Source organism: Salmo salar, chromosome 22, assembly GCF_965601325.2.
Source record: "Salmo salar chromosome 22, fSalSal1, whole genome shotgun sequence".
NCBI lineage: Eukaryota > Metazoa > Chordata > Actinopteri > Salmoniformes > Salmonidae > Salmo > Salmo salar.
Genome location: NC_138312.1, coordinates 18,407,736 through 18,432,899, shown reverse-complemented (window position 1 = coordinate 18,432,899; position 25,164 = coordinate 18,407,736). Strand labels below are relative to the sequence as shown.

At 41.7% G+C, this 25,164-nt stretch overlaps 1 protein-coding gene across 1 annotated transcript in view; it reads left to right on the top strand.

Moving 5' to 3' along the window:
• The first annotated feature begins 18,226 nt into the window (after positions 1-18,226).
• Positions 18,227-25,164, top strand: part of LOC106582903 (extracellular sulfatase Sulf-2) — a 61,972-nt gene continuing 55,034 nt past the window's right edge. The window contains exon 1 of the mRNA XM_014166501.3: positions 18,227-18,697. The gene's annotated coding sequence lies outside the window, so the exon portion shown is untranslated. The remainder of the gene's footprint in view (positions 18,698-25,164) is intronic.

The following is a 25,164-nucleotide window of genomic DNA, read 5'->3' as shown; positions in this document are numbered from 1 at the left end:
GCTTTGCTTTATCTTGGCCAGGTCGCAATTGTAAATGAGAACTTGTTCTCAACTTGCCTACCTGGTTAAATAAAGGTGAAATAAATAAATAAATAAAATAAATACTAAACAAAATATAAACACAACATGTTTATGCTGAAATAAAAGATCCCAGAAATGTTCCATATGCACAAAAAACGTATTTCTCTCAAATGTTCTGCACACATTTGTTTACATCCCTGTTAGAGAGCATTTCTCCTTTGCCAAGATAATCCATCCACCTGACAGGTGTGGCATATCAAGAAGCTGATTAAACAGCATGATCATTACACAGGCGCACCTTGTGCTGGGGACAATAAAAGGCCACTCTAAAATGCCACAGATGTCTCAAGTTTGGGGTGCAACTGGCATGCTGACTGCAGGAATGTCCACCAGAGCTGTCAATGGTCCATTTCTCTACAATAAGCTGCCTCAAACGTCATTTTAGAGAATTTGGCAGTACGTCCAACCGGCCTCACAACCACAGACCACGTGTAACCACCCCAGCCCAGAAACTCCACATCCGGCTTCTTTACCTGTGGGATCGCTGCGGGATCGCCTGAGACCAGCCACCTGGACAGCTGATGAAACTGAGGAGTATTTCTGTCTGTAATAAAGCCCTTTTGTGGTGAAAAACTCATTCTGATGATTGTGTTGAATATTTGTTTTTTTGGGATGTCACACCTTGCCACTGGGGGGCAGTAATACATAAGGGGATGGGCCAGGTCATAGATTAGGTTAAAATGATAAAGTAAATCTCAACGTGACTTGGATTTAAAAGGCTAGCGCTGAGACTGGTCAGAAAATATTGTAGCGACCTTAAATCAACTCCTGGTGATCTGAGCTTTCGACCTCTTGGTGTAATGGGTAAGGTGTTGGCTTGTGAGTCCCAGTTGGAGCTATCCTCCAGATTTGCTACAATAGGGTGGAAGGAAACTCTCAGCAAATCCAATGATTTTTAACTTTAGTAGTACATAGAAGAGTCAATTTAGCAGATTTTTTTTGCAACGCTTAGAAAAAAAGGAAAACTGAACATAATTCATGATGGTTTTGATTTCACATTCGAGTCAAATATAATTAACAAACCCATTTGAAGAACTAAAACTATAAGGAAACCATTTCATTTCAGTTTACTAAATTGTTTTTTCATGATTAGTTTCAGTTTACTATAACCTTGTTGAGTAATTCAAGTGGTGTACCCAGCCTTTACTTAATAACGGCCCCCACCTTCCACACACACCCCTCCAACAGCCTGTGAATGGATGTTTGTTCTTTAATTCTGACATCAGACCCTATACTGGGCCATCTCTGGAGTCTTGCCTCACACCTTGCCTAGTACTCCCTCTTGCGTGTGAGAGTGTTTGTTTGCAGACAGCACTAGAAAAAAAATAAATGGGGTCCGCTTTTGGTACAAACAACTCGTTAATTATTTAGGACAGCAAACATGACTGGCTGCTAATCTACATAGCCTTTAAAAGGCCCCACAATTTATAATGCAGGCCTTTCTCTCCCACTGTGGGGACATTCCGAGGCTGTCTTAACCCTGCCTGTCCACAACACTGCTGTGTCTCTGGAATGGAGGCCATGTCAAAACCCTGCCAGGATACTCTGTCTTTACCCCAAATGTGGTGTGTGTGTGTGTGTGTGTGTGTGTGTACGCGCGTGTTTGTGTACTCAACTGTACAAGGATTTAGAGCAGGGTTGAGTAAAGCCTAAACATGTTTGTGAATTCGTTTTTCCTGCCCGTCTCAGATATGGGAAAACTCAGGTTATTTTTCACAGTTAATAACTTTATTTGGAAAAGGTAGGAAGTGTCAAAAATATCAAATAAAGTTTCCTCAAAAATGGAAATTCCATCCCAAAAAACGATTGGGTAAAATCCATCAATCAACATTTATCTTCATTTCCAACAGTCAATATTCATCCACATGTAGCCTTTGTAGTCGAGTCCACCCTGGTGTCAGTTCCTCCACTTTTAGTTAGGCCTCTTCTCCTTACTGTAGCTCTCCATTGAATATCTTTCTCTACACAGGTTCCCTTCTCCGTGTAGGGAGGGTTCAGGTCCGTCCCTGGGAAGGCGGCAGTGTAAATATCCGAGTCAGGTAGATAGTTTCCCCGTGTTAATTCCTGTTTACATCTATATCTTCAGCACAATGTTAGCTCATATCCTGCGTAATCATCACTTATCCAAAGTGCACACATTACAGAAGTGACGTTGATCCGTAGATAAGAACGAGAGGAAAATAGTACTTCACTTTAGTTCGTTGTTTAGTGTTCAGAGGCAGTCGTGGATACGGGCCCGGGTGCGTCCTTGGAGCATGCTAGGACGCACCCGGGTGCGTCTGCACGGTAGGATGCAGGTAGAGAGGCTTGCTCACTGGCTGTGCGCTTCTGTCCTTTAGGGAGTACTGTTCATTTACTTCACCTGTGCCCAATCAAGAGCGGAAAGAGAGGCATGCAGGGATGTCGCCTCTTAATTTGGATTAAAGCATGTCACTGGCAAACGAGTTTAATGATGCAGTCCGGTGTTTTAAGCGCAACAAATGTGTAATATATTGTACGAATTGGATTCATAACATGTCATCCGAATTGCAAAAACAATGTTTACTAGTATACATACAAATTGCATGACGTAGTATACAAAAAATAGGGACACGTTTTGGTTCGTGAGCAACTCTTTCTAAACTGCTGGCTGAAATAATACAGAAGTTCTTGAGCGTCACGTTAATAGATGGCAAGGCACACATGAGAATTTAGAACATGCATGTGGGTAGCACTCCTGAGAATTTAGGATATGCGTTATTGGTAGCACACGTGAGATTTCACACTTCAATTATTGAATATACAGCGCTTGTGAATAGGTTGACACTGCAAACATACTTCAAAACATGTGAACACAGGAACTTTGTATTTACAGAACAACTTGACACATTTTGTAATGTACTCGCCTGTTTAAAAACTGATTACATGAGTAATTATTTTAGACAACGGGGTTCCTTGTTAAACTAACCTACAGGCGCCACCCGCTTAGTATGTGTGGCAGATATTACAGAAAATGTGGTATATTATATATGCAAATGGTAAGACGTCAACAGGGTTTAGTTAATTAGCCAGCAATGTGAGCATGGCTTTCCAAACAGAGGCTTCTTTTACTCTGGAGCGCAGGTCTCTGCAGGGGGCCCCACTTTGATCTGTAGATCCCACGGTCTGAAGGAACACTGCTCCTACTAGCAGCACTGTCAGTCAGACAGGGAAATTTCCATGTAAAAAGCCCCATGAGCACTAACATGTGAAGTTTATATAGGAGAACATGAAAGCTAAGTCTATATTTTTTTTTAATTAAGGCATGTATAAATGTTTTTAACCATTTCTATCCAAAAAAAGTAGGAATAAGCAAAGGCTTTGATTTCTGCTCAAACAGATGGAAAAGGGGTCTTAGGAAACAGTTGCAGAAAAAATCTTAAAGCTGCAATATGTAACCTTTTGGGCGACTAGACCAAATGCACATAGAAAACCGAGTTATAGATCTGTCATTCTCCTTGAAAGCAAGTCTGAGAAGCGGAAGAACTGTTCTATGTGCTCTATTTCTATGCTTCCCATTCTTAAGTTGTTTTTGCGTCTTTTACTTTTGATTTTGTACACCAGCTTCAAACACCTGAAAATACAATATTTTTGGTTATTGAAAATATATTTAAATTTAGATGGCACCATGATTTTCTACACTATGCATTGCTTGTTTTGTCACATAAACTTAAATCAGGCAAACTATTAGAATTTTTGCAACCAGGAAACGGCCAAGCGATTTCTGCATGTTGCACCTTTAAAAGGTAACAAAGATATCAAAACAATAATGTTGAAGTAAAGACCTCTGACAACTAATATCAACATTTATATTTAGTTTTGCAGAAATTTGCCTTCTGGAAGTTTAAGAAATATTGCCTAGTGTCTTGTCATTCTGTTACCAAAAACCCACATATTTAAAGCTAGAATCCTTAATTGAAACAATAACAAAGAGGCCACCCAGCTTGTGTTCCCGCGCTTGGGTTTTGGTAAAAAGCTGAGGGATGCGCCTGGAAAAATGTAGGGCCCAATAAAATCCGTAATGTGGAGAACGCAGACAGAATCAAGACGTTAAAACGGAATATATATATTATATATATATAAAATATATAAAAATATATATATAAAAAAAATATATATTTTTTTTAACTTAGTATGGAATAAACTAAAGGTATTGAAAATAAATTAATTTGCCCAAGTTTATCATAAGACATGAACAGAATGCATCAGTGATTCAAATTTCCTGCAAATTCCAGAAGAGGCAACAAGAATTCACGATCTGTGTATGTGCGGTGCATGTGTCTACCACTTTGTGTAGCCATTAACGATGATGCTAATGATAACCTTTTTCGGGTATAGATAGAAAGGCTTTCCCATAAACATTCTCAAATAAATGTTAACTATACTGAACATAAATATAAACATGCAACAATTTCAATGATTTTACTTTACTGCACATTTTAGAGTGGCCTTTTATTGTCCACAGTACAAGGTGCACCTGTGTAATGATCAGGCTGTTTAATCAGCTTCTTGACATGCCATACCTGTCAGGTGGATGGATTTTCTTGGCAAAAGAGAAATGCTCACTAACAGCGATGTAAACAAAATTGTGCACAGAATTTGAGAGAAATAAGCTTTTTGTGCATATGGAACATTTATGGGATCTTTTATTTCAGCTAATGAAACAGGGGACCAACACTTTACATGTTGTAAGGGAGTGTGTAACTGGCGGCAGGGAAGTCAGGCGCAGGAGAGCAAAACTTGGTAATCAACGGAGCAGTTTATACATAAAACCACCGGTAACCAGAACGACAAACAAATGGGTACAAAACCCATCGCGCACCAGAGAAAACGTGCACATGCACTTACAATAAACAATTGGGGGGAACAGAGGGTAAATACACAACATGTAATGAGGGAAATTGAGACCAGGTGTGTGAGAAGACAAGACAAAACAAATGGAAAATGAAAAGTGGATCGATGATGGCTAGAAGACCGGCGACGCCGAGCGCCGCCCGAACAAGGAGAGGAACCGACTTCGGCGGAAGTCGTGACACATGTTGTGTTTATATTTTTGTTCAGTATACATAGTAGCCTATCCTTACCTGGCAGAATGGTATGATTATTTGCATCAGTCCAGTGGGTATTTGTTTTGCAAACTCTACTAACATTTGCACTATAAAAACATTGTTAAACAACCGCCTCTTGCTAGGTGAGCACTGGAATTAAAGGGTAACTACAGCAAAAACATATCTCAAATTTCCCAGACCGCAAAACTGGTCTCCGAATGGGGTTTAAGCATTGTTGTGGAATTAAAACATCAAATTTAGTTAGTTTTTTTATTGAAAAGTGTATTTTAAGAGTGAAAACCTGAAGAAACGGGGAAAATGAACATCTGGAAAAACTAAATGGAGAAAACGGAATTTAGGAAAGAACTAAACGGAATCAGGCAAGAAGTTTAACAGATTTTATAGGGCCCTAGAATTGTAACCACTCTCAAATGTGTAAGGATCGACGCTGGTAGACGAGAAACAAGTACAGGGAGTGAACATTTAATTAACGACGGACATGGAACAGGACAGCGTTCTGAAGAGAAAACATAACAACATTAATGCTGACACGGGGAACAAACTGAGGAACAGACAGATATAGAAGGGCAATCAACAAAGCAATGGAGTCCAGGCGAGTCCAATATTGTGCAGCTACGTGTAATGATGGTGACAGGTGTGCATAATGAAGGGCAGCCTGGCGCCCTCAAGCGCCAGAGAGGGGGAGCAGGACCAGGCGTGACAAAATGCCTATACATAGCTATAGATGCAAGGACGGACCATCCATGATATCAAAATGATAGTTTTAAATGTGTTGAGGCAATACAGTGTTTGTTTACATTTACATTGTTCACAAACATTGTAGTAACACAAGATTGTTTTTGGGGTTCTGATGGGATACGACAGTTGAACTAAGCTCATGAGGCATTTATAAGTTATATTCTTAAAGAATCAATGGGTATATGTCATACATTTATAAGTCAATTAATGTCACCTCCCCCGGCTCTTACTGACTATGAGCCCTCTCTCTTTTCATTTACTGTAACCAGCCCTCTCACCCACTTAGCACCGACCGACACCGGACGACCATGGATGTTGAAAAGTAGTTGGTCAATCCAAGTATGAACCGATCTTAAAGTCTGTTTCACAAGTTTGGACAGCACAGTACAGTGCAGTGCAGTACAGTACAGTAGAGCACAGTAGAGTTTAGTATAGTACAGTAGAGTAGAGCACACTAGAGTAGAGTACAATATAATTTACTGTAGTGTTAGTGTTTCCCCTGGGATTTCTTTTCAGCAGCGGTGGCAAAGTTAGCATGCTAGCTGTTCCCATAGACTTCTATTCATTGCGGTAATGCTAGTGAGCCTTTGCGCTAGCGCTAGTTAGCAACTTCCTTCCATTAGTTCATCTATATCTGTGTAAGTAGAAAAAGGGCTTAATTGCCAGAATGTCGCACTATGCCTTTAAAAACGTAGAAATATACACTACCGTTCAAAAGTTTAGAAATGTCCTTGTTTTTGAAAGAAAAGCAATTTTTTTTGTCCATTAAAATAACATAAAATTGATCAGAAATGCAGTGTAGACATTGTTAATGTTGTAAATCACTATTGCAGCTGGAAACAGCTGATTTTTAATAGAATATCTACATAGGCGTACAGAAGCCCATTATCAGCAACCATCACTCCTGTGTTCCAATGGCACGTTGTGTTAGCTAATCCAAGTTGATCATTTTAAAAGGCAAATCGATCATTATAAAACCCTTTTGCAATTATGTTGGCACAGCATAAAGAAGCAATAAAACTGGCCTTCTTTAGACTAGTTGAGTATCTGGAGCATCAGCAATTGTGGATTCGATTACAAGCTCAAAATGGCCAGAAACAAAGACTTTCTTCTTAAACTCGTCAGTCTATTCTTGTTCTGAGAAATTAAGGCTATTCCATGCAAGAAATTACCAAGAAACTGAAGATGTCGTACAATGCTGTGTACTACTCCCTTCACAGAACAAACTGGCTCTAACCAGAATAGAAAGAGAAGTGGGAGGCCCCGGTGCACAACTGAGCAAGAGTACAAGTACATTAGACTGTATAGTTTGAGAAACAGATGCCTCACAATTCCTTAACTGGCAGCTTCATTAAATAGTACCCGCAAAACACCAGTCTCAACGTCAACAGTGAATAGCCGACTCCAGGATTCTGGCCTTCTAGGCAGAGTTCCTCTGTCCAGTGTCTGTGTTCTTTTGCCCATCTTAATCTTTTCTTTTTATTGGCCAGCCTGAGATATGGCTTTTTCTTTGCAACTCTGCCAAGAAGACCAGCATCCCGGAGTCGCCTCTTCACTGTTAACGTTGAGACTGGTGTTTTGAAGGATAATATTTAATGAAGCTGCCAGTTGAGGACTTGTGAGGCATCTGTTTCTCAAACTAGACACTCTGTGGTACGCCAGTGTTGAATAAAAATGTTTCCTTCTTGCGAAAATTCAATGTTATCTTCCACTTCTCAGATTCCTAACACCTCTCACATTGTCATTCTATAAACTGTTCATGACACTGAGGTTGACACATGGCCGCCCTGCTCCAGGCAACATTTCTACTTCCTCCTGTTGGCACGCGACTCCAGACAAGAGGTGGATGGGACATGGGTGAGGACCTCCCTCTTTCTCTTTTTTCATTAGTTCTGTCTGTCTGTCTATTCCATTGTTTTCTTTCTACCATATTGAGGATCATGCAGAGAGGTTGGGCGCTCATGAATGAATTATAACAATACCTTGGGGCGTAGAGGCAATTGCTTGAAAAAAATGGTGGTTGTCCATAAATGCCAAATTAACTATTTATGGACATAATGGGAGCTTGTGATGTGAGAGGACAAATAAATAAGGCGAGAATACATTAAACATGACAAGATGATGAGTGGTATGTATCATCTCCGGCGTCCTAATGACCCTTAGACGTTCGGCTAAATCACTGCCTTGCATTCATGGAAAATGGTGTACTATTAATATATGGTGTGGTTATTAGCATAAGTCGGCCATACACACGGGTGAATATGTACCAAATGGTACTCTTGACACTGGTCCACATTGCTATGTGTGTTCAGAATACTGTAGCATTTTCAGTAATGGCGAGGGGCTGATATAGTGTGATTTGTATGCAGGGCCATGAGTCAGGCCAGTGTAGTATGGTAAGGCACCAGTAGTGGTCTAAATCCATGTGCCAAGAGGTCACTACTGGCTATTTGCATTTTACAAGTTGCCGAGAAGCTATAGTGAGGGGTTTGCAACACTGTACTCATCCCAGTGTCACTCAAGCCTCTGTGGTTGAGTCTCCACATTCAGAGCACCTCCATGCACGTCCTTTGTGACGGCTCACTCTCTCCCTGGGTAGTCATGGTGATCAAGCGTTGTCTCAGTGCTAGGGCCTGCTGATGGATAGACACCCGCTTTCAGCCACGGATTTCTCTTTTTGAAGGGGGTGGGAGGTGTGGAGGACTGGGGGAGGACTGGGAGAGGCGCTCAGCTCAGCCTTGAACCAAATAAACAGAGGGAATGAAAAGAGGAGTGCTTTCAGAGATAGAGAGGGGTCAGTCTCATTTGCTCAAAGTCGTCCCTCATCACAAACACAGCTGACACGGGACATTCTTATCAGCGAGGCGCACACTGGGCAAAAATAACAAATTCATTTGTAACTGAGACTGCGAGCCAAGGACAATAGCCCAGCAGGACACAACGTAGATGTGTGTTAGGAGTATCAGAGGAAAGATCATTCATTCTTATTTATTCGCTGGCCCAACAACCTCACCCAAATGGGCTTACATGGCTCTCAGCTTGAAGCCCACTGAAGCACAAAAAGGCAAGACAAGTTTCCCAAGGTTACTGCATACAGATATGGCTCTTTGTGGATGGAGTCCAAGGCTGGACTCTTTCCAGCCTATAGCTGCACAGTTTTCAAATGTATTTATTTTTCTCTATCCACTTCGTTGCGCCACATACAGTACATCACATGTTGTACATTTATTGTAATAACAGAAAATCTCTCTAAACTGATCATCCGCTCCAGACTAATAGTCGTCCACATGCTGCAGAATCAATTTCCTCCTATGAATACTTCATTAGCTCCTTAATAAACAGCCTCGTTATCCACCGTGTCAGGTGGAGTAATGTTAACTCCCCAGATGTGAGCTATTTTTGTTTCCATTTTCCACTAGTTAGCCTTTTTTTTCTCCTGAATCAGCCATCATGGGGGATGAGAGAAGAGCACCCATCAGGACATTAAACCTGCAGGGTTAGACTGACCTCACTTTATGACCTCACCTTCCACAGTGTGTCTGCTACTTATCTGATTCATCCATTGTAGTAAAGCAATGTTAGTTGTTTTCAACCCAATCCAATAATTATATTATAGATCTTCCCTGAAAGCTGAGGTAATTGCAGGTAAAAGCTTTCCCTATTTAAAATGGATCTTTGAAATAGCAAACCTCAATCTCTCACCTATCAGTCATCATAAAGCCTAAACAAGGAACGTAGATGACGAACTAGTAAGGATGAGATCAGGAAGTAATAGGCAGAAATAAAGTAGAAATTGTGCACCAATTATAAAAGCCTGTTATATTCCAGCACCTACGTTTTTAAGGATGTGGGTGTGACCACAAATTGTTCTATATTAAATTAAGTGACCTTTCATTTAATATAGACCACATGAAGAATTCAATAAATCAGATTTTTTTTTATTCAGCATTTTGACATAGCGCTCCGCCAACCCTGTGTCAAGTTTCACCATCATTACAAAGCTCTTTATGACAGAATGTTCTTTATGAAAGAATGTAAAAAGGGGAAATCAAACATTTATTTTACCAAGTTACGCTTCTCAAATGGCACTGAGTTGGTGGAGTGACCCAACACAGTCAGATGTCAGTGCCATGATGACACAGCTGAAGTGCATGAGAAAACACTATGAATAAATCATATCATAAAGTGGTGTCATGGGCTCATGAGTTGGCATGTCATCTCTACTCAGGAAAAACATGTCTGTCTCGAGGGGCTCGTCCTAATCCAGCCTCTTCTATGTTCACTGTTTACTGGATCACTGGGATGTGGTTTATACTAGGAGCTTCTCTTTGGTCTGGAATACACTCTGCAAGAGATAAGATCATTTTATTATGCTATGTGTTGTTATGAATCGTGTCAGACTTTGCTAAGACAATCAGAAAATAGCTTCTTGGAGACAGGCCTGTCATGCCCTGATCTCCACCTCCTCCAGGTGTCGCTTATTTTCCCTGGTGTATTTATCCTTGTGTTCCCTGTCTCTCTGTGCCAGTTCGTCTTGTATGTTCAAGTTAACCAGCGTGGTTTTCCCGTGCTCCTGCTTTTCTATTCTCTTTTGCTAGTCCTCCCGGTTTTGACCTTTGCCTGTTTTCTGGACTCCATTCCCACCTGCCTGACCATTCTATCTACACTGACCTCAAGCCTGCCTGCCATTCTGTACCTCTGGAACTCTGAACTGGTTTTGACCTTTTGCCTGTCCACGACCATTCTCTTGCCTGCCCTTTTGGATTGTTAATAAACATCTTGGACTCTAAACATCTGCCTCCTGTGTCTGCATCTGGGACTCGCCTTGTGCCCTGATAAGACCATGTTCATCAGGATTTGTGAAGAAGTCGACCATTTAACAACAGTGTAAAGGTTCTTATGTGCTGTAAGATTTCTAAAGGATTATGCAGGGGCGGTCATCACATTTCATCATATCAAATGTGATTGTATGTTTTCATGCACCATGATTTCATCTTAGCAGCAAGGCAATAGTGTTGCATGCCAAACTGACAGATTGTAGGCCCCTCACAATGCATTCAATTGCAATGCCCACAATAAATAATCTATCTCCCCTTCTGATTTCCATGAGAAATATAAAAATATAGGACTCGATAAGGGAGTTACTGATTGGATGGGTGGGAGGAGGGGGATTGGGATGAGAGGAAGGGGAGAGGGGGGGAAGTAGGCCTAATGCGAGAAGGAGGAGAGTGAGAGGAGGGTTTCCATATGTAATCTGTGATGCTGTGGATACATCTAAATAACCTGTTGAGAGAAACACACTCGGTGTACAAAACATTAGGAACACCTGCGCTTTCCATGACATAGACTGACCAGGTGAATCCAGGTGAAAACTATGATCCTTTATTGATGTCACTTGTTAAATCCACTTCAATCAGTGTAGATGAAGGGGAGGAGACAGGTTAAAAAAGTGTTTAAACCTTGAGACAATTGAGACATGGATTGTGTATATGTGCCATTCAGGTGACAAAAGAATATAGTAGTAGGTGCCAGCCGCACCGGTTTGAGTGTGTCAAGAACTGCAACGCTGCTGTGTTTTTCACACTCCACAGTTTCCTGTGTGTATCAAGAATGGTCTATCACCCAAAGGACATCTAGCCAACTTGACACAACTGTGGGAAGCAATGGAGTCAACATGGGCCAGCATCCCAGTGGAATGCTTTCAACACCTTGAAGAGTTCCTGCCATGACGAATTGAGGCTGTTCTGATAGCAAAAGGTGGTGCAACTCAATATTAGGAAGGTGTTCCTTATGTTTTGTACACTCAGTGTAAACCGAAGCATCAATCACCAGGGAGACCAGGAGAAAGGGATAGATTCCTCCTTAAGCTCTAATGCATGACCCGAGCGGGCCCCGACATTATACATCGGGTTAGGGCAGGGTAGGGCATGTTTTTCATAAATAACTAGGGTTTGGGCAGGGCAGGGCATGTTTTTCCTTGTAGCTCAGTTGGTAGAGCATGGTGTTTGCAACGCCAGGGTTGTGGGTTCGATTCCCACGGGGGGCCAGCACAGAAAAAATGTATGAAATTGTATGAAATGTATGCATTCACTACTGTAAGTCGCTCTGGATAAGAGCGTCTGCTAAATGACTAAAATGTAAATAACTAGGGTTAGGGCAGGGCATGTTTTCATAAATAACTAGGGTTTTGGCAGGGTAGGGCATGTTTTCATAAATAACTAGGGTTTGGGCAGGGCAGGGCATGTTTTTCATAAATAACTAGGGTTTGGGCAGGGCAGGGCATGTTTTTCATAAATAACTAGGGTTTGAGCAGGGCAGGGCATGTTTTTCATAAATAACTAGGGTTTGGGCAGGGTAGGGCATGTTTTTCATAAATAACTAGGGTTTGAGCAGGGCAGGGCATGTTTTCATAAATAACTAGGGTTTGAGCAGGGCAGGGCATGTTTTTCATAAATAACTAGGGTTTGAGCAGGGCAGGGCATGTTTTTCATAAATAACTAGGGTTTGAGCAGGGCAGGGCATGTTTTTCATAAATAACTAGGGTTTGGGCAGGGCAGGGCATGTTTTTCATAAATAACTAGGGTTTGAGCAGGGCAGGGCATGTTTTTCATAAATAACTAGGGTTTGAGCAGGGCAGGGCATGTTTTTCATAAATAACTAGGGTTTTAGCAGGGCAGGGCATGTTTTTCATAAATAACTAGGGTTTGGGCAGGGCAGGGCATGTTTTTCATAAATAACTAGGGTTTGAGCAGGGCAGGGCATGTTTTTCATAAATAACTAGGGTTTGAGCAGGGCAGGGCATGTTTTTCATAAATAACTAGGGTTTGAGCAGGGCAGGGCATGTTTTTCATAAATAACTAGGGTTTGGGCAGGGCAGGGCATGTTTTTCATAAATAACTAGGGTTTGGGCAGGGCAGGGCATGTTTTTCATAAATAACTAGGGTTTGGGCAGGGCAGGGCATGTTTTTCATAAATAACTAGGGTTTGGGCAGGGCAGGGCATGTTTTTCATAAATAACTAGGGTTTGAGCAGGGTAGGGCATGTTTTCATAAATAACTAGGGTTTGGGCAGGGCAGGGCATGTTTTTCATAAATAACTAGGGTTTGGGCAGGGCAGGGCATGTTTTTCATAAATAACTAGGGTTTGGGCAGGGCAGGGCATGTTTTCATAAATAACTAGGGTTTGAGCAGGGCAGGGCATGTTTTTCATAAATAACTAGGGTTTGGGCAGGGCAGGGCAGGGCATGTTTTCATAAATAACTAGGGTTTGAGCAGGGCAGGGCATGTTTTTCATAAATAACTAGGGTTTTGGCAGGGTAGGGCATGTTTTTCATAAATAACTAGGGTTTGGGCAGGGTAGGGCATGTTTTTCATAAATAACTAGGGTTTGAGCAGGGCAGGGCATGTTTTTCATAAATAACTAGGGTTTGGGCAGGGCAGGGCGTGTTTTTCATAAATAACTAGGGTCTGGGCAGGGCAGGGCATGTTTTTCATAAATAACTAGGGTTTGGGCAGGGCAGGGCATGTTTTTCATAAATAACTAGGGTTTGAGCAGGGCAGGGCATGTTTTTCATAAATAACTAGGGTTTGAGCAGGGCAGGGCATGTTTTTCATAAATAACTAGGGTTTGAGCAGGGCAGGGCATGTTTTTCATAAATAACTAGGGTTTGGGCAGGGCAGGGCATGTTTTTCATAAATAACTAGGGTTTGGGCAGGGTAGGGCATGTTTTTCATAAATAACTAGGGTTTGAGCAGGGCAGGGCATGTTTTTCATAAATAACTAGGGTTTGGGCAGGGCAGGGCATGTTTTTCATAAATAACTAGGGTTTGGGCAGGGCAGGGCATGTTTTTCATAAATAACTAGGGTTTTGGCAGGGTAGGGCATGTTTTCATAAATAACTAGGGTTTGGGCAGGGCAGGGCATGTTTTCATAAATAACTAGGGTTTGGGCAGGGTAGGTCATGTTTTTCATAAATAACTAGGGTTTGGGCAGAGTAGTGCATGTTTTTCATAAATAACTAGGGTTTGGGCAGGGCAGGGCATGTTTTTCATAAATAACTAGGGTTTGGGCAGGGCAGGGCATGTTTTTCATAAATAACTAGGGTTTGGGCAGGGCAGGGCAGGGCATGTTTTCATAAATAACTAGGGTTTGGGCAGGGTAGTGCATGTTTTTCATAAATAACTAGGGTTTGGGCAGGGTAGGTCATGTTTTTCATAAATAACTAGGGTTTGGGCAGGGTAGGGCATGTTTTTCATAAATAACTAGGGTTTGGGCAGGGCTCGAGTATCACTAAATAGATCACTAACATTTTCACGGTGAGCCATTTGTTTATGCTCTGCTGCGCAGTACAGTCATATCTGACTAAGATCATAACATGTTGTCAGAAGTGCAATCAAATATAAGACAGGAGAGATTACTTCACAGAAATATTTTCATAATATTGTTCCTTGAGTTTTGTCTGAGATCAGAGTGATGAAAAGCAGCTAACGGCTAACCAGCTCTCTAATATTGCGAGTTTCATGGTTGCCATGGTGCCATGAGGAAGACAAGGCAGAGAGCTCTTGTACATTGGTAAATATTTTGTTGTTTTATTTTTATTGCATTTTTTTAACCAACCTTTTGTTTTTCATGACTTCTTGTGTGTTTCTGAGCTACAGTATGTATTTATTTGGATCCCCATGAGCTTTTGCAGAGGGAGCAGCTATTCTTCCTGGTCCACAAAAAAAACACAAAACATGACAAGTAACCAAACACTGGTACACTGATAGACAAGGACAATCACACACATTTAACATAACACTTTGTATTCAGGACAATAACTGAATTGCTTTGCCATATTTGTTTTGCAGTATTACTTTAGTGCCTTATTGCAAACAGGATATCTGTTTTGGAATATTTTTATTCTGTACTGGCTTCCTTCTTTTCACTTTGTCAATTAGGTTAGTCTTGTGAAGTAACTGCAATGTTGTTGATTCATCCTCAGTTTTCCCCTATCAAAGCAATTCAACTATGTAACTGTTTTAAAGTCACCATTGGCCTCCCTGAGCAGTTTCCTTCCTCTCCGGCAACTGAGTTAGGAGGGTCGCCTGTGTCTTTGTAGTGACTGGGTGTATTGATACATCATCCAAAGTGTAATTAATAACTTCACCATGCTCAAAGGGATATTCAATGTCTGCTTTTTTTCCCCCATCTACCAATACAGTGCATTCGGAAAGTATTCAGATCCCTTCCCTTTTTCCACATTCTGGTATGTCATTAAAATCCAGACAGAAAATATTTACACAAGAAGCAACCTAATATCACACAGTCAACCTGTCATTTAATTTAGTAAGTTCACCATTCTGCCATTCTCACTGTTAAACATCGCACAGTGTTCATTATTCTAATGTGACTTATTCTAAAATGGATTTAAAAGATACATTCCCTCATCAATCTACACACAATCCCGCATAATGACAAAGCGAAAACAGGTTTTTTGAACTTTGTGCAAATGTATTCAAAATAAAAAACAGAAATACCTTATTTACATAAGTATTCAGACCCTTTGCTATGAGACTCAAAATTGAGCTCAGGTGCATCCTGTTTCCATTGATCATCCTTGAGATGTTTCTACAACTTGATTGGAGTTCACCTGTGGTAAATTGAATTGATTGGATTTGATTTGAAAAGGCACACACCTGTCTATATAAGGTCCCACTATTGACCGTTTCAGCAGAATTGAAGGTCCCCAAGAACAGTGGCCTCCATCATTCCTAAATGGAAGAAGTTTGGAGCCACCAAGACTCTTCCTAGAGCTGGCTGCCTGGCCAAACTGAGCAATCGGGGGAGAAGGGCCTTGGTCAGGGAGGTGACCAAGAACCTGATGGTCACTCTGACAGAGCTCCAGAGTTCCTCTGTGGAGATGGGAGAACCTTCCAGAAGGACAACCATCTCTGCAGCACTCCACTAATCAGGCCATTATGGTAGAGTGGCCAGACGGAAGCCAATCCTCTATTAAAGGCACATAACAGCCCGCTTGGAGTTTGCCAAATGCACCTAAAGGACTCTCAGACCAAGAGAAACATGAATCTCTGGTCTGATGAAACCAAGATTGAACTCTTTGGCCTGAATGCCAAACGTCACGTCAGGAGGAAACCTGGCACCATCCCTACGGTGAAGCATGGTGGTGGCAGCATCATGTTGTGGGGATGTTTTTCAGCGGCAGAGACTGGGAGACTACTCAGGATAGATGGAAAGCAAAGTACAGAGAGATATTTGATCCTTGAGACTGGGCGACAGTTTACCTTCCAACAGGACAACAACCCTAAGCACACAGCCAAGACAACGCAGGAGTGGCTTCGGGACAAGTCTTTGAATGTCCTTGAGTGGCCCAGCCAGAGCCTGGACTTGAACCCGATTGAACGTCTCTGGAAAGACCTGAAAATAGCTGTGCAGCGACGCTCCCCATCCAACCTGACAGAGCTTCAGAGGATCTGCAGAGAAGAATGGGAGAAACTCCCCAAATACAGGTGGTGTAGTGTCATATCCAAGAAGACAATGCTTCAACAAAGTACTGAGTAAAGGGTCTTATGTACGTATGCTTATTTAAATGTCATATTATTTTTGATTTTTTGCAAGCATTTCTAAAAACCTGTTTTTGCTTTGTCATTATGGGGTATTTTTGTGATTATTGTGATGAGGGGAAATAAACAAATTAATCAATTTTAGAATAATTTTTTTATTTAACAAGGCAAGTCAGTTAAGAACAAATTCTTATATACAATGACAGCCTAGGAACAGTGGGTTAACTGCCTTGTTCAGGGGCAGAACGACAGCTTTTTACTTTATCAGCTCAGGGATTTGATCTTGCAACCTTTCAGTTACTGGCCCAACGCTCTAACCACTAGGCTACCTGTCGCCCCATTACAGACTTAGAATAATAAAATGTGGAAAAGTGAAGGGGTCTGAATACTTTCCGAATGCACTGTAGGTTCCCTTCTTTGCGAGGCATTGGAAAACCTCTTCGGTCTTTGTGGGTCTGTGTTTGAAATTCACTGCTCGACTGAGGGACCTTACAGATAACTGTCTGTGCGCGGTACAGAGATGAGGTAGTCGTTTAAAAATCATGTTAAACAGTATTATTTTACACAGAGTGAGTCCATCTAACTTATTATGGGACTTGTTAAGCACATTTTTACTCCTGAACTTATTTAGGCATGCCATAACAAAGGGATTGAATAACTTATTGACTCAAGACATTTCAGCTTTTCATTTTTTATTCATTTGTAAATATTTCAAAAAACATAATTCCACTTTGACATTATGGGAAATTGTGTGTAGGCCAGTGATAAAAAAATTCAATTGAATGTATTTTAATTCAGGCTGTAACACAACAAAATGTGGAAAAAGAGGTGTGAATACCTTCAGAAGGCACTGTACAGTACATTATAATGGAGAGATTTAGGGATGTGTATGGAAAATGGTGCTCTGTTTCATGCTGACAGGTTTGTGTTTGTTTGTGTAAGTGCATTCGTGTATGGGTTTGTGTGTTTATGGTGTGTGTGTGTGTGTGTGTGTGTGTTTGGTTGGGCATGTATCAGGACTGTGCACAGACCTTTTCGGGGGCAGGTGCTCAAAAACAATAAAGGGCAACTGTCACAGATTTGTTGAGCAATTATGACTTTGATTATTTAATGACATAAAAGCAATAGATGGCCACATCTTAATGGCTAATTAAATTACACATCTTTAATGCGAATTTAACAACGACTTGCGGGTGGTGGGTTCAGAACAACAACGACAAAAACTGTATACAAAAAAGTGCCGTTTATTTTTTTTTACCCAAACTAAAGAGCACTTAAGAGACTCGAAGGGCGAAGGGGAATGCGCTCTGCACAGGTAAAGCTCTATCTGTGCACTTGCCTGATGTGCATTTGTTTGTCCATTAATGCATATTCCTCTCTGCAGCTTGTTGGTGTCTGATCCTCTTAAGGGGCCATGCCAGCCAGCCTTATAGAAGTACCAGGCTCATAAATATGGTGCCAAGCTCTCCCTCTCCTCTCCCGCCCTCCAGCATTAAGATTGATCCCTGGTTCCCTCCCCTTCCTTTCTCTCTCTCCTCTCCCTGGCCCTGCCTTTATGAGCCTGTGAATAGGTGAAACACACATGCTCCAACAGATGGCCAGAGCTGCCCTGATTCACTCACACACACACCACAGCCACATGAATGAGAGCGGAGCGAGAGAAAGAGACAGTGAGAAAAAGAAGGTGAAACTGAAAACTAGAAAGAGAGGAGAACGATATAGGAAGAAAAGAGTGGGAGAAAAAGAGAAGGGTGGGAGAGAGAAAGAGAGATTGCAAATCAGAGGGAGTGTAGGAAAATGATAGAGCTAGAGCATGTCAGGAGTGTGTTGGAGTGAGCGTTAAAAAGTGCAAGACAATATGTGATAGAGAGGGAGAGGGAGGGAGAGACAGAGATGCGGCGAAAAGGGGAGTGAGGCGAAATTGAATTGTAGATAGAGGGACCTTCTCTCCTCCTCCTTCCCTCCCTCTTTTATCAATCTCCTCTGAAACCACGCCTCCCTCCTTTCACTTGGGTGTGCATCTATAACAGTGGGCGGGTGTGTGGGGGTTAGACTCTCAGACTGCCAGCAGAGCGGATAGTAGGGCACAGGACAGGAGTGTGTCCAAGACTGGTCAGAGCAGGTGTATGCCTGTGTGTGAGCTGACGGACGGAGCTCTGTGTGCATCCTGTGTGTGTCGCCTCACCCGCTCCACCCAGGGACATCGCTTCTGAGGAGCACAGCTGCGAGGTACAGTACTGTAGCTTTGCACTTTACTTTACACTTCTCCTTTGCTCTCCATTGCACTCGCCTCTATTAGATTTACTCTCACCTCCACAACCACCTCCACCAGCATCATCATCTCGTCTGCATAACGGTGGAGGAGGATGTGGACACTCACATGCATGTGGCAGAGAACTCCTTCACAAAGTATCTGACTTTTCATTGGGCTGTTGTGGAATAGACGTATCTGCAGTTTGGATCCATCTATTCATTATAAGTTGGTGCGTTAAATGAAAAGTCATTATAAATGAACAGTCACGTTTTCATTAGGCATGTAGCTTTGTTATAGGCATTGATACAGTAAGTCACTGTACCATGGTAGTGGGTGACATTAGATGCCAATACTGTGCCTAGTAGCTGAGTGTTTCAGTTCTTTTATAATAGGGCACTGGTTTTAAAGATTATTCTGACATGATGAATTGTCATTTCCTCAAGTTGACCATTTCCCCCAGGTTTATCAAGAGTGGAGTTTAGGAGATTGATCCATCTTGGAGAGCTTTGTTCTGCCAACACTGACATGGCTTCTACTTGTTCTTGGTGTAGTTTATGTTTTTTTGTGTATTAGTTTTGGTAACGGTATTGTTTTCGATTCTCTCTCTGGTTCGCATTGACATAATTGATCTTTAATTGATATATTGATGAGTGTTCATGCACAACAATTATCCCAATACAATACAAAGAAGTTACTGGTTTGAATTGCTCCAAATGTGTCAACTTCTTATACTTTTGTGAGATTGAAGTGTATAAAACCATACTGTTTCTGTTCCAGTAAAAACCGCTCTACTATCCCAGGCAGTAGGCTAGACTAGGTTAGATGTTTACATAATGTTTTGTCAGTGTCTTTATGGGTGAAAAGGATCAGGCGGTAGTGAGTGCTCTCTGAGTGATGAGATAGAGAGTAGAGGGCGCTGGTTTTGACCTGGACCTGAAATATTTATTGCTGAGACTGGATGGCTGCCTGGCTGGCTGGCTCGCTGGCTGCTGTTTACTGACTGGAGGGATGAGGGGATGGAGGGCCTTTGGTTAGTGGTGGCAGAAATCAGTGGTTAAGACATTCATTATTTACTGTGCACTCCGCAGCTGGAGGCTGGATCTAACCCCCAGATCAACTGGCCTCTTTTCTCTGCTAGAGTGGAGATGGCTGCTCCTGTTTTGTCTACCTGTCAGCTAACCCCTAAGCACTCCGCTAGTTCACCCACACATACGCACAAGCACAGATGCACGCATGGGCTACGTACACACATGCATGCACATACATACATACACACGCACACACACACACACACACACACACACACACACACACACACACACACACACACACACACACACACACACACACACACACACACACACACACACACACACAGTAGACATCCCAGTACCTTGTATGATCTGTCTCTCTTTCTCCTCACACACACTCAGCAGGAGTCTTGACCTGGAGACCTGTTGGAAGGCTGTCTGCTGTGGCTCAGAGTGAACGCGTTAAAGGACTTATGGACTCCACAGAGAGGGTTGCTTGTGTAGGCTATGTGTAAAAAGCGAGAGTGTGCTTGGAGAGAGTTTGGTTCCAAGCTCTGCATATGTGTATTCATCTAGAATGTTCTGTAGGTTCTGCATGTAGAGGCTGTAGAATTGACCGTTGTTGAATTAAGTACAGGACACATCTGGTGTCTCCCAGCCAGGGGGAAGATATATTGGCAGGCCATGACACACTAATCACAGAGCCAGCCAACAGGGGCACACACACACACCACACACGTACAGTGACAGGAGGCAGATTTCGGTAACAGTGACAAAACTCAAGGTGACATGGCTGGCTGTCTGACTCCTGCCTTTAGTGTGGCTGCTCACTTTACCTCCACTTTTCATTAAGCTGGTTAGGTCGAACATAGGCCTACCAAGAGGATGAAGGTGGTGAGGTGATGAAATGATACTCAAAGACTAAGATGCGAAGAGCATGATTCAAATTTGAGAATGATTTGGAGGATTGTGACTGTCTACACCCTGATACTACTTATCATCTAAGAAAATATGTTTGGTAATGTAATAAGTGAGGCCTTTAACTAGTGCTCCTGTTCCCCTCTGAGTTTCCTGTTCAGCGGTATGAGCTGCTGTGAGCTGGGCCTTGTGATGAGAAGGTATCTGGAGATAACTATTTAAATCTCAACCTGCAGCTCTTCTCTTTAATAATAGTAGCTGAGATGGCCTCTTTATTGGTTTGTTTTGTTATTTTTTTGTTTTGGAGGGTTACAGGTCAATTGTTCTTTGACGAGCACCAATTATTCTCACTTTTGATAATTCTAATGTTATCATTTCTAATAGTAATCGTATCCACTGGCGAATTGAGAGAGAGAGAGTGAGGTGATTGCCGTCCAAGAGCCAACATCTTTTTTTGCGGCAGTGCTGGCTGCCAGCAGTAATCGTTTCATATTGATTGAGAAATTCAAGGAGCTACCATTGTTAATCGATGCAAAGCATTGAATATTTACATTCATGCACTTCAAAATGAATTTCGTAAACATTTCCCCAGAAGCGTTTAACTGCAGGGCACTCCCACATCATATGAAGGAATGTGCCTACCTGATTTTTGGGACACAGTGAACAGTTGGGAGTATGGGCCAATTTCATCGTAAAACATTTCCTTGGTGTTAAATAGTCTGTGAACATCCTTCAAATGTATAAGTTGATGGTACATATTCTGTTCTAGTTAAAGGGTTACCTTTACCCTGGACCATAATTTTTTATGATTAGCTCAGAATATAAGCTTTCCAGAAGTTGTTTATATATTATAGAGATCAGCCCTTTCGTAAGCCCAGATCATTTATTTTTAATGTCACGACTTCTGCCAAAGCCGATGCCTCTTCTTGTTCGGGCGGTGTTCGGCAGTCGAAGTCGCCGGTCTTCTAGCCATCACTGATCCATTTTTCATTTTCCATTTGTTTTGTCTCATTTTTCCACACACCTGGTTCTCATTTCCCTCATTATGTGTTTTCCCCATGTCTTTGTGTGGTATTGTTTATCTGTTCATGTATGCGCATGTTAGGCTGGTTAAGCTGGGTTATGTTAAACCCTTATTTGTATTTCGTGTTAGTTTGTGCCGTGTGCTTTTGGGTCGCCAAATAAAAGGCTCTGTTTTGCTACCAACCAGCAATAGGAGACAACCTATTTATCTCTATTCTCAGCCAGGGGGTGGAAGAATCATGTCTAAATCAATTTAGGATGGGATGAAATGCTAGTGCCTGGAAATACCATTTAAAGTTTAGGACGGATAGTCCTCGTACATGCAAGTTTGTTCATTCTATCTAGGATCGCTTACCTTGCCATGTACATTTTGAAACCGCGCTATGAATTTTATCCCAATAGCCAGAAGGTGGAGACAAGGGAACCAGTGAACTACAGAAATTCAGCCGTGGTAATATATTTATTTTGACAATAGATATTCTGTCGGTTGAAGCAACTGTGATATTAGTCCATCTACTGAGGTCAGATAGAATTGATTTGATAATTTCAGATGAAGCTGAATTTGTCTATGATCTTCAAAGCTTCTGGGAGCGATTGAGATAAATTGTCAAGATAAAGTAAGATATCGTCGGCGTAAAGTGAAATGACGTGATCTGTAGAATTGAGAGATATTGGTGTAATTTCTTTCGATTGTCGAATTGCCTTGGTCAGGGGCTCCATAGACCATAAAAATAGGAGAGGTGAGATGAGATCACCTTGCCTGCTACTCCCAGTTATTCTGAACGGAACAGAGCAGGTACTGACTGTTATTACTATGGCTGAGGAATTGGCATAAAGTATTTTGATTAAATTAATGAAATTGGAGCCAAGTCCCATATGTTCCAAAACTGACCAAAGATATGATCATTCTAGTCTATCAAAATGATTGTTCTGCATCGAGAGCTAGAACTGTCCAAGGTGCTTTGGTTTCTGATGAAGCATGTAAGATATGTAATAGACGACGGAGGTTATCTGAGGGTATTTATTTTTTAAGGAACCCGCTTTGGTCCAGATTTACCAATTTGGGTAAGTAAGTTTCATGATGGGATGACATATTTTTTTTAATGAGATTAATATCTGTGTTTATCAAAGACAGTGGGTGATAAATATAAAAAAGCTAAATTAGTGCTGTATTTAAATCACTTCCAAATTAAGGTTTGTGAATGGCTGTGTTAATCATTTCAAGTAACAGTGGACATAATTGGTTACAGAATGTTAAATACTGTAGACCTCAGGAGGATGGCCTCTTTGATTAAGGTTTTGAAGTGCCACTTTTCTGATGATGTCCAAAGAGAGAAGCATGAGAATGTGTAAGAGAGGAAGAGATAAAGAAAAGATGTGTGTTTATATACACTCATCGGCCCGTTTATTAGGTACACCACCCAGTTCAAGAAAATGGATCGCTCCTACAGACAGTGAGTCACGTGGCTGTGGCTTGCTGTATAAAGCAAGCAGACAGGCATCGTGGCATTCAGTTACTGTTTGTTAGAACAGTATTGAATGTTAGAATTGGCAAAACGAGTGACCTAAGTGACTTTGAGCCTGATATGATCGTCAGTACCAGGCACGCTGGATCCAGTATCTCAGAAACGGCCATCCTCCTGGGCTTTTCATGCACGACAGTGACTAGGGTTAACAGAGAACGGTGAAAACTGCTCCTTGGTGAGAAAGGTCAAAAGAGAATGGCAAGAGTTGTGCAAGCTAACAGGCGGGCCACAAACAGACAAATAACGGCGCAGTACAACAGTGGTGTGCAAAACGACATCTCATAACACACAACTCGTCGAGCCTTGTCACGGATGGGCTATTGTAGAAGACAACCACAGCGGGTCCCACTCCTATCCGCGAAAAACAAGAAGAAGCGGTTCCAGTGGGCACGTGATCACCAACACTGGACAATTGAGGAGTGGAAAAACATCACCTGGTCCAATGAATCTTGTTTCCTGTTGAGTCATGCTGATGGTAGAGTCAGGATTTAGCATATGCAGCATGAGTCTATGGACCCATCCTGCCTGATATGAACGGTAGTGTCTGGTGGCGCAGGTGTACCGCCGTCCAATCTGCAGCAACTGCGTTATGTCATCGTGTCAGCATGGACCAACATCCCTGAGGAACGTTTCCGACTTGTAGAATCCATGCCCCAAAGAATTCAGGCTGTTATGGAGGCAAAGAGTTTTTAACAATTTTTTTTTACCTTTATTTAACTAGGCAGGTCAGTTAAGAACAAATTCTTATTTTCAATGATGGCCTAGGAACAGTGGGTTAACTGCCTTGTTCAGGGGCAGAACAACAGATTTGTACCTTGTCAGCTCGGGGATTTGAACTTGCAACCTTTCGATTACTAGTCCAACGCTCTAACCAGTAGGCCACCCTGCAGCCCCAGTACTATATGGATGTACCTAAAATTCTGTCCGGTGAGTGTATGTGTGTGTGTTTGCAATCTTCTGTGTATGCTGTATGTCTGGAGGCTTGTGCAATGTAATTTCAATCTGCTATCTATGTGAGCGGTGCTGCAATGTAGGTATCCTGCATTGAAATATAATTACACCCATCCAGTCAGCTCCGGAGTGGAGACTTCAGAGTCCTGCATCTTTCACTGGACATATCAATCACTAGTGTTGTCAGTGAGATTCATGCCTTTGATTTCAACTAGATCGCTGCTTTTGTGACGTCCTCTGATCAGTTTTTCCTTGGCGTCATGGTTTTGAATTATTTATGAAATGAACTTTGAAAGTTTCACTCATATTTTTAAGAGCAGAAATCTTGAGGTCGGAAACCCTTCTGAGTATGAGATGCTTTTGTTGAGGCCACAAGGCACAAGCATCCTTATCATCATCCCAATTACCATCATGGTCATCATCATCTTCTGCATCACTGCCACCCCCATTTTCAACATTATGTTATTTTCTAGCTACCCATCTTCATCATTACTATTTCATACCTCTCTCTCTGCATACTGACTGTGGTCCCCATTAAGACAGTAGCACCAAACAAACCAGGGTTGTGGTCAATTCCACAAATTCTATTTTATTTCAATTCTCTCTCTCCCTGTAACTTCCATGTCAATCAATTCAAATTCCAGGTCAGTCTTTGAATTCAGAGATAACTCAATTCCTCTGAATTCCATTGTTATACACATTCCAAGAATAAAATTCCCTTAGGCTTTCAGGCTGATCATGCAACTGTTCAGACAGCCTATGTAACTATGCTGGAATACATGTTTAAATTATTTAAAAAATATCTTACCATCAAGGTTTGATACTATGTGCATTAATTCCATGAACTGACAAATGTAAAAATATTGAATTCCAGTTCAATTCCAAAGATTAAATGTTTTTACAATTCCAATTCCGAATTTCTAATTAAATTGGAATTGACCCCAAACCTGAAACAAACACACCCTCCCTTCCCTCCTCCCTCTTGGACAACAG